Raw genomic sequence first — 9,945 nt, 5'->3', positions numbered from 1 at the left:
ACATTAATCAGACCCATAACTATAATTGGGTCTAGCTGTGCCTCAGCGTTAAACCTCAATTTTCAGATTTGACAAAGCTGCATGTTTTCGCAACTAGTAGTATAATTTCAGAATTGACTAAATTTCATTTCACAACTTAAAAAGTCTAATTTTATATTATATTAACCATATCAAGTAAATATTCCATCTATTTTATAATACATTGACTTTCTAACAGTATACATACAAAAAAATATTCCATCTATTCCATAGTAATTCAGCTTGTTAGTCATGAGCTGGTTCAACGTTATCGTTTTTATTGACTTATTATAGCGTGTCGTGATCTATATGACATAGATTGGGAGGTGTTGCTCGTTCATATCCTACGGAAAGGGAACAAGGTAGTTGATTGGATGGCAAACTACGCATTGAGTTTGAGTTTAGATCTTCACGAGTGTGATGCGCCTCCTGCATGCATCCATGATATTCTTTTTTCTGATTTTTGTGGTTCTGGGCTTCCTAGAATGACCCGTCTTCAAAGTTCGGTCTGTTTTTGGCGTTTCCTCAGGGTTAGTCCCTCCATTATAACAAAAAAATATCAATCAATGCGCATAAATTAAATTAAAACGCTGAAACAAAAAATTATTTAAGTTATTAATTTATTAAAATTCAAATGAATTTTCTTTTATTTTGACTTTAATATTAATATAATATAAAATTTAAGAACTTTTATATCACCGAATGAAAGTTAAGGATTATAATATTAGTAGTGTTATAATTTAAGTACAATGAATTTATTTTACCTAATTAATGGTAAAATGTACATACGGTAATCGAAGTTTAGGTGATCTATTTTGTAAAGGCTATCAAACTTGGTTACCTTCCAATAAAATTATTAAATTTTAAATTTCATTCAATAAAATTATACTCAATATTTGTAACAAAAAAAACTCAAATAGTGACGTGTCACAGAAGAAATTGGCTATATGTCAACTAAATGTGATGTCCAACATGTGTAACTTTTATACATAGCCACCACGATTATGTCATATGACGGATCTTTAGATATTTATTTTTAAATTATCAATGTCTTGTGTGACATTTAGTTGGCATATAAATCTCATCTCATCATTTAGACAAGTTTTTATACATAAAATGGTTAGAATAACTTTTTTTCGGTTACATAAAATTTAAATAATCCTATCCACTTTTAAAGTAAAAACAAACCATAAATCTTGATTAAAATGTATAGTGAAATTTAAAAAATTAACTAGCCATAAGCATTGAATTTTGATGGAATATAGAATGTAATAGCAAATAGAAATTCAACTCCTAACTACTCAAATCAGCAACTTTATTAAAATTAAATATAAAATTTAATTGATTTTATTGAAAGAATATAAAATATATTTTTTATGAAATAGACTATAAATTTCAGTCATCTATATAACTTGTTTATCAAGAAAATAAAAGTTAGAAAATTGGGATTGAAATATGAAATCTTTTTTAATGCATACCACCTGTTAATTCAAAAGTAGATAGGAGACTTTAGAGAAAACAAAATTGTGAAAATATTTAAAAAACCATAATTATATATTTGTTGGTAAGGGCTTTGACCTTTTTATTCTTTTTAATTGTTTATTTCCTCAAAAGGGTCTTGTTACTGAACTATCAAAAAAGAAAAAGGCTTGTTTTAGTGGCTTTAGACCAAAGAAAGGTCGGTGATATAATTTCAATGATTTACTCACATAAGAAACAAATAAATTGGTGTTATTTATCCGTAAAAAGATTTTGCTGATATTAATCACAGTCCAGACCAGACTAGTAGTAACCAAGTATCATTAATTACTTTTGCGACAATAGATGTTCTAAAGTAGTCCGGGATCAGTATAGTCTCTCCACTCAGAACATAGATAGTTGTGTTGCTAATGTGGTATAATTTTAATGGTTATAACTAGCGTTGGTTCTGGCCTGCTGTAGATTTTTTCACAATATCAACATGAAATATGTTGCTAAATCCAACTATTGTGCCTATAAGAAACCACAACAGTATGAACATGAAATATATTATACCTACTACTATTATTATTATTATACAAAGGAAAACTACGAAAATCAATGGGTTAAAACTAAGTTAGCAATGCATAATGAGTTTGTAGGAAGATATCTCAACTTTAATTTCCATTGAAGACAAGGGATGGGGAATCTTAACTATGATTAAGCTTAGATCAAAATTATTTCAATACTTGTGATTTAAGTAAATAAATAAGCTACAAACGAGAGAAGTAAAAAAGCACAGCCTAATCAGATTCAACAAACAAAACTTCTATTAATTAGGTTTAACAAAGAAACTCATATTAGCCCAATCTTGGAACAGCCATAGGGTTTTCAGACAAAGATCATCCCCATCATGTGTGTTTTTTCCAAAAATCACTTTACGAAGTAAGCTCGTGAGTACAAATCATGTCTCATTAATCATACCATTCAGGCCATTGAATAAGAATTTCCTATTCGCAATCTTGGTAGTGCTTCCTATTTTCTTAGGCTTGAGATCACCTACACACAAATGGACGTTCATCTGTCTCAAAGGCAATTATGCGGGAAACATCGTTGAACATGTAAAAATGGCAGATTGCAAACAATGCTCTAGTCATATGGCCACAACTCCAAATCTATCTCGGAAACATGGCATGCGTCTTGCTTCTTGGGACGAGTATCATAGTACAGTTGGTGCACTATAATACATCACGTTAACTCATCCGGATATCGCCTTTTCTGTTAATAAACTATGTCAGTTTATGCACTGCCCGACAAATGAACATTGGAAAAGGGTCAAACGAGTCATTTGTTACATTCATGGCTCTCGAAATCTAGGCATTAATTTTTATTCTAATCTGATTCGTGATGTACATTGCTACTTTGATAGTGGTTGCTCGGGTGACCGACGATCCACAGGTGTCTTTTATGTCTTTCTTGGAAATAGTTTAATCTCTTGGCACACTCGGAAGCAGCTCATGGTTGCTCGTTCCTCCACTGAGAGTGAGTACAAAGTTGTTGCAAATGCCACTGCAAAACTTCTTTGGATTCAGTCTCTTCTCTAGGAACTCCGATTTTCAATTCATTGTCCTCTTCAGTTCTAGTGTAATAATGTGGGTGCTATTTATCTCACGGTTAATCCTGTCTTTCATGCTCGCACGAAGCATATTAAGTTGGATTACCATTTTGTTCGTGAACATATTTCCAACAATTTCTTATCTGTTCATTATTCCTACCGAAGAAAGTGTTCTTCTAACTAACTAATTAATCTTAACTTTTAGAAATGTATCAATTATATATTTAAACTTCAAATGAATAAATAACCACAATATTTTCAAACATACACCAAAAGCTTTCCTTATTCCTTCTCCACTGTGGCTGGTCGGTGGTATTAGTTTTGATTTGAAAGCCGTAGGTTGTAGAACATTCAAATAATTTTATTTGTAAATAAATAAAAATATAACCACACTATATTCATTATTTTTGTATAATATTTTGAATTAAAATGAAGTAAGAAGTCAAACCGTGGCCTCTTCGTGTCGTTTATTTAGAAAGTATTCTTCTACTCTTGATAACCCACTCACCATCATCATCATCACTCCCAAATCTCCGCCACGTTCAATTTAAATTTCAGATTTACTTCTATATTTATAATTTATAATACAGTCACGTTGCACACGAGGATTATTTATATTACATATACATACAACAAAATATTTAAAAAAAAAAGAATACACGTTGCTGGTGCTTTGGTTAAATAAATTATTCATCGAATACATGATAATAGGATATCATCATATCTTTATTCCGCGTCCATGTTTCCTATTATGCTTATGTATACTATAGCCGCAAAAATATATTCAATTAGTATAAGGTTTTTCCCGTCATTTTTTTACCTTTTTGCCCCACAAAATAAGATCAAAGTCAATATATCTAAACTGAAAAGAAATAATACAAAATTCCACTCGGTAGAAGAGATATAAAAAATACTACAAAGTTAGTGGATGGGGCCGACTGTACGTATCTCATTTAACTGCTAATCTATCCCTAAATTTAGGATTAATATTTTTCAAAACTTTTTGTAGGAATTAATATATATATATATACTGCATGTTTAGTAAGATGTAATGGGCCTAGTAATGCAATGTCCATTACATTGAAGGGTTATTACCATGTTTGGTTGCATTTTAAAATTTTATTATAATAGAATGGGGAATCTATAGATTAAATTTTGTTTAACAACTATTGTAATTCCCATTACATACAAAAAATGGATTAAATTCTCATTACATCCAACAAATAATGCTAATTTCTATTTTTAAAGTTCCATCTAACCTCTTATCTGTCAAATCTCACTTTTCATCATTCTCAAAAACGCAAAAACTAGAAAACCTAAAAACGAAAAAAAAGCAAAAATAATAAATAATGAAAAATGAGAAAATAAAAAACGGTGAAAATGGAAAACGAAAAACGAGAAAAATGTAAAAAATACTATGAAAACACATAAAATTATATACTAATTTCAAGATTTTCATTTTTTTTTTGTTGATTTTAATTATGTAAATAAAATTTTACGATTATATTTAACTAAGTAAATATAAGTATTGTAATGGTAATTACATTTCATCATTTTTTTAACCAAACATGGTAATTTCATTCCATTACATTACAAGTTTGATTACATTGCATTACATTATATCAAACATACCCATAGTATTATTTTTACGCAATATATTTGAGAATTATTTTGATTTTACTTTTCAATCTATGAGTATCAAGGTTTGGTGATTTATATTCTAAATTAATGAAAATAAAAATTTCATAAAAAAGAAATATGCTCACTTTAAACGAGTAGCTAATGTTATTATTAAGCTTGAATTTTTTCATGTTAATTAGAAGAAGAGACGTGTGGAAAATATGTCAACCAGTAAAATTCTTTATATAAGAATAAATATATTGATGTGAGCAAAATAGTTTTTTTTTTTTTTTCTTTAATCACTTATTTCACGTTTACACAGTTATAAATATAATAAAAAAATATTACACGCTCACGTTTATTTTCTCTGAATTATTTATCTTTTATGTGAAGTTGATAGTGGAGAGAATAAAGTTAGCCAAGAAAAACAAAACACAAACAGAGACACCTCAGCTTTTACAAAAGAAAAAAAGTGCATTTAATAAATATGTAAAAAGAATGGAAAAGATATATATATATATAACACATGCTCTTCTTAAAGTACATATTTTGGGCAAATGTACATAATAAAATTTTACATTTCTTTCTTTGGATTTTAATCAAAATAGCATAAATATTAAACTAAGGTTTCCTGCGGGGGAGCGCCTCTCTTGCGCTGTTTTTTTTAGAGAGTTTACATAGACGAAGTAATAATATCCTCAAGAATTACATCTACAAGCTACGGTGGCAAATTATAAAAAGTAACACTACTAGCATAAGAAAGAGTGTTTTTGGTCCGAGTGGTAAGACATTGAACTTCTGCTTGACAGGTTTGAAGTTCGATTCCCCACTCCGTCAAAATTTAGCCCTAATTAATAGGTGATCTGTAAATTCCACTGTAAACCCTCATCGAGGTCTGTGGTTTGTCCTGACCTTGGGAGTTGGTAGACCTACCAAAAGAAAGAGTGTTTCAAACTATTAAATAAGCCACTTTATTTGTTAGTCTAGGGACAAATCCAATCTTAAATTCCTTGTTCAAATCAATTTAGCATCAATTTCAAAAATCACCCTATCCATTTTGTTGTTAATAGACTAGCCTTCAATGCGAAGTCTTCAACTATGCGGGCATCATGAAGCCCTTCCATTAAACCACCTACTCCTGCCAGAAAAGATTCATTTTCATCCCCAACCACTGCTCTCCACCCGCTACAGTTATTGGCATGAAAAGTGTCCCCGTCGATGTTGCATTTAAGCCATTCTTTCTCGAGGCAAGACCATCCTCTACACTGTCGTCATTGTCCTCTTTCTTCATGCCTCTCATTTTCGCCATTCCTCTTGCTACCGAGTCGCTGCTGTCTTGTTTCAGTCTGCTCCACCGGCCGATCTCCAAGGTCCACCACCTGCTGCCTAGCCGCTCACCACGGTGCTGTGGGTTGTAGATGGACCTATCAATATCTTGTGAATCCTCGCATTGCTGATAATTATGAGTTGCCCGCACCATTTGCCAATCCTGCACAAAACTATAAGTAAATCTATACCCGTCAATTGCATTTCTTGTATTGTTTTTTCAAAGGATATCATTCCGATGGTGCCATATTGTGTATAACACACATATAACCCGAATCATCCAAGCCTCTCCTTTAGCTCCACAACACCATCATATATACTCTCAGGCATCGGTATACCCGCCTCCTGCCAATAACTAACTGCAAAAAAGCAAGCACAAAACAAATGTCAGTTATGTTCCACATCCGTTTCACAAACAAGATAGTTATTTATAATTTTTTATTTATATCTTTTTCAGATTTAATAAGAGTATACGTGTTTTATTTATCTGTGCATCGTTAAATCTACATAATTGCAACAGAAAACACTCAAATTCAAACACTCGAGATGTCCTAAACGATGAATACTGAATTGCAGCTATTTTTCTGTAGATGAGAATTCACAACAAGGGTATATGATTTATTTTTTGTTTTTGTTTTAAGTGTTCCTTTTATTACCTTTTGTGCTCTTTTCTATTCCATTTATGAATATTGTGCTAGCTTAGGTTGTATTTGTGTATGGTTTTATTTCTCATTTTCATGTATTCTTTTTTTCTAAAAGTATCTTTTATTAAAATTGCATTGATAATATAAAATATTATATCAAAAAGAATAAATATCCTTAAATGATATATAAAAAAAATTCTAAGAAGATATATTTGAACTTTTGATCTCCTAAATTTTAACTACAGTTACAAACGAAATTCATATGTTGATCATTCACATAAATGTAAATCTTAATTGATAATTTTCTTTGTTTTGATATTGAGTTTAACAATTTTTCTAGATTCGGACGGACATACATGCGCATTCAGGTTTCCCTTGATGTCACTAAGCTATAAAAATGGAAGATGAAGATCAGCAGGGTCGGGAGATAGCTCTTCTGGACATGTGGATAAATACTGCATAGACCACTTTGAGCTGGCTGAACCTAAGAGCGCAATAATGGCATATGTGGTGTGGATGAGGGCTCAGTCACGCTGAAACACTGCTCCACTATAATCAAAATTTCTTCTAGATGCACCGCCAATTGTGGTGGTTACTCCGACACTAAAAACTACTTAGGGAAGACTCGGCCAATACACAAGCTGCATGAACTAACGCTGTCAGCAAGAAGGCCAAGACATGAGTGGCTGATTCTGTTGCTCCAGATGAAAAACAATCTACTATTGCTAACAACAAAACAAATTCGGTGGTGCCTAAGGCAGCTAATGATGGAATCATTTTTGTAGTAGAAAAATGAAGACGTTAAAATGATGAAGAACATCATGTGGGCTCTACGGCAGATGAGTCATTCCATTGAAGGTGTGTGTTTACGGATGTTGGGGATACCTTAGTTAAGGATGCATCAATAAAGGATCAACAAACTTTGCATCGGGTGGGCTCTGGTTGCCAGACCCGCCCTTCATAATGAGTACCATAAGTTGGAACTATCGGGGGATGGACAACCCCCATACAAATTCGAATGTTGTCGGATTTGGTTTCCGAAGTTCAGGCTAGAATTTATTTTTCTGATGGAAGTTAAATGTAATCGAAGTAAAAAATTGCAGTAACAAAATGAAAGGTTTGCTACTATGGTCTTTTTTACATTGATCCTATTAATACTAGAGGGGGTTTGGCCCTCCTTTGGAAAGTAGAAATCCAGTCTAACTGTGTAGTTTTTCCTTGAATTACATTGATAATAGAGTTACTATCCCAGGTTTGTCAGAGTATCACTTAATCGACTTTCATGGTTTCCTAAAGAGAGCTACATGTAAGGATTCGTGGAAACTTCTTTGTGAGCTTGCTGTGGTGAATACTATACCTTGGACCATCATTGGGGACTTTAATGACATGTTATCTCCTACAGATAAATATAGGGCCAACGTCATTCTCCCTTTTTATTCCATGGCTTCTGTGATATTGTTGAGCAAAGTAGCTTATTTGAAATTACCACTTTAAGGCATAGATTCACATGGGAGAAGAGTGTTGGTCCCTTATAACGTAACAAGTTAGTTCCAAGGGGGGGATAGGAACTATTTAAAATTTAAGTATGTTAAGGCTGACTTCTTTTTCTTTGAAAAAGGATTACGCAGCGCACTGAGTCAATAAGACACTAGCTTAGTCAACTGGTGACTAAGTCAGCTTCTTTCATTGAGTCAGGAGATAGCACTTTGAGTCTATTCCTGAACTCAGATACTCAATACACACAACTCAGTGTGACCTCTTTACTTGGTCAGTTTTGTTTAAGCAAGCAATATATATATTAAGGAGTTTAAGGTTAGAAAGATATTACTCAGCAGATTTATCCAGGTTCGGCCTCCAAGCCTACGTCCTGTCCCCAGAACACGTTCCGAGATTTCGAATTCTCTACTGAGCTCTTTAACGGCAGAGCATCAAACCTTTTACAACTTAGAAGCTGAGTATAACAAGAGTACCTTCCTCTATACCTCTACTCACTCCTAAACTCTCGCTGAGTACTATAACCGAGTACTCAGCCTCTCCTTTCCAATCTCTAGAAATGATAACGATTTGTCCTAAACAACAATTGCTAAGACACTTTAGATGATTGAATAATCACTCTAGACTTTACACGAAAGATATGAAATTTGGTGTAAGAATTTTCTTTGCTTTTTCTTGCAGAACTTTGAGTAGAATTTTGGTCAGCGTAATGGCTTGATCAAGTTCTGTGTAGAATGAAGCAAGTGAAGGGCTCTATTTATAGAGACGTTTGAGACATCGGTCATTTCGAATTTTGAAATAACCGTTGGAGGGAAACGGCTTCCTGTCGTTGTCACTCAGACTTGCTCAGAGCTCTCGGCCAATCAGATTTGAGTATCTTCTGTCCTCGGTCAGTGTTGAGCAGCTTTTAGTCAGCTCGGCAGAATGTCTCTCCATTTATGGTAAGGTCAACTAGACAGCGTTCTGTGTCTTCTGAACTTTACCCAAAGTGGAAACACTTTGTCTGGGAGTTGTTCTTGCTCAGCTGCTGTCTTGTACTCTTTGTCGATTCAACTCAGCGGCTTCACTCTGAAGTTGTTCAACGAAGGTCTTCTAGATCCTTCTCTTGCTGAGTTGCGTTTTGATCATAACGACAGCGTTTTGCACACGCGGGCCGAGTTGTCTTGATCTTTTTGACTTGGGTTTTGACTTCCGTATGGGCCTTGGGCTTTTTACTCTTTATGTCTTATAGATAATTTTAACTCAACATTGAACAAACACATTAGTATAATAAATCAAAGCATTTAAACTTAGTGTGTTTAGAATATATTTAATTTTACTTAAATAATTTTGTCAAATCAAAATCATGTGGAAAGGTGTTTCAACAAACTCCCCCATTTTGATGTTGGCAAAACTATTCAGCGAGGAACTCAGTGTTGAGCTCCCCCATGATAGTTGACCTATTATTACTTAGCAAACTCCCCCGTCAGGGTTGAGCTACTGACTTAGTTTTAACTCTAAACATTTTTAAGGTTTAATTGAGTAAGTCTAATGTCAGTTTTCAGATATAGGTCAGCTCATGGAACATATTCTGTTTTACTCAGTATTAAGCGGAAGGTGTAACATTCAGAGAGCACTGAGTAATCAATTTGTTCAATGGTTTTTATGAGACAGTGTTTTGTAAGCATACAAGACAATGTCAAACATTTGATCAGCATGGGATACAATCAACAAGTATTATAGACAGTAAACACAGTTGATGTAATTGAAGATACATAATAACATAATACT

This window comes from Euphorbia lathyris, chromosome 1, assembly GCF_963576675.1.
Source record: "Euphorbia lathyris chromosome 1, ddEupLath1.1, whole genome shotgun sequence".
Lineage (NCBI taxonomy): Eukaryota > Viridiplantae > Streptophyta > Magnoliopsida > Malpighiales > Euphorbiaceae > Euphorbia > Euphorbia lathyris.
This window is presented reverse-complemented; position numbering follows the sequence as displayed.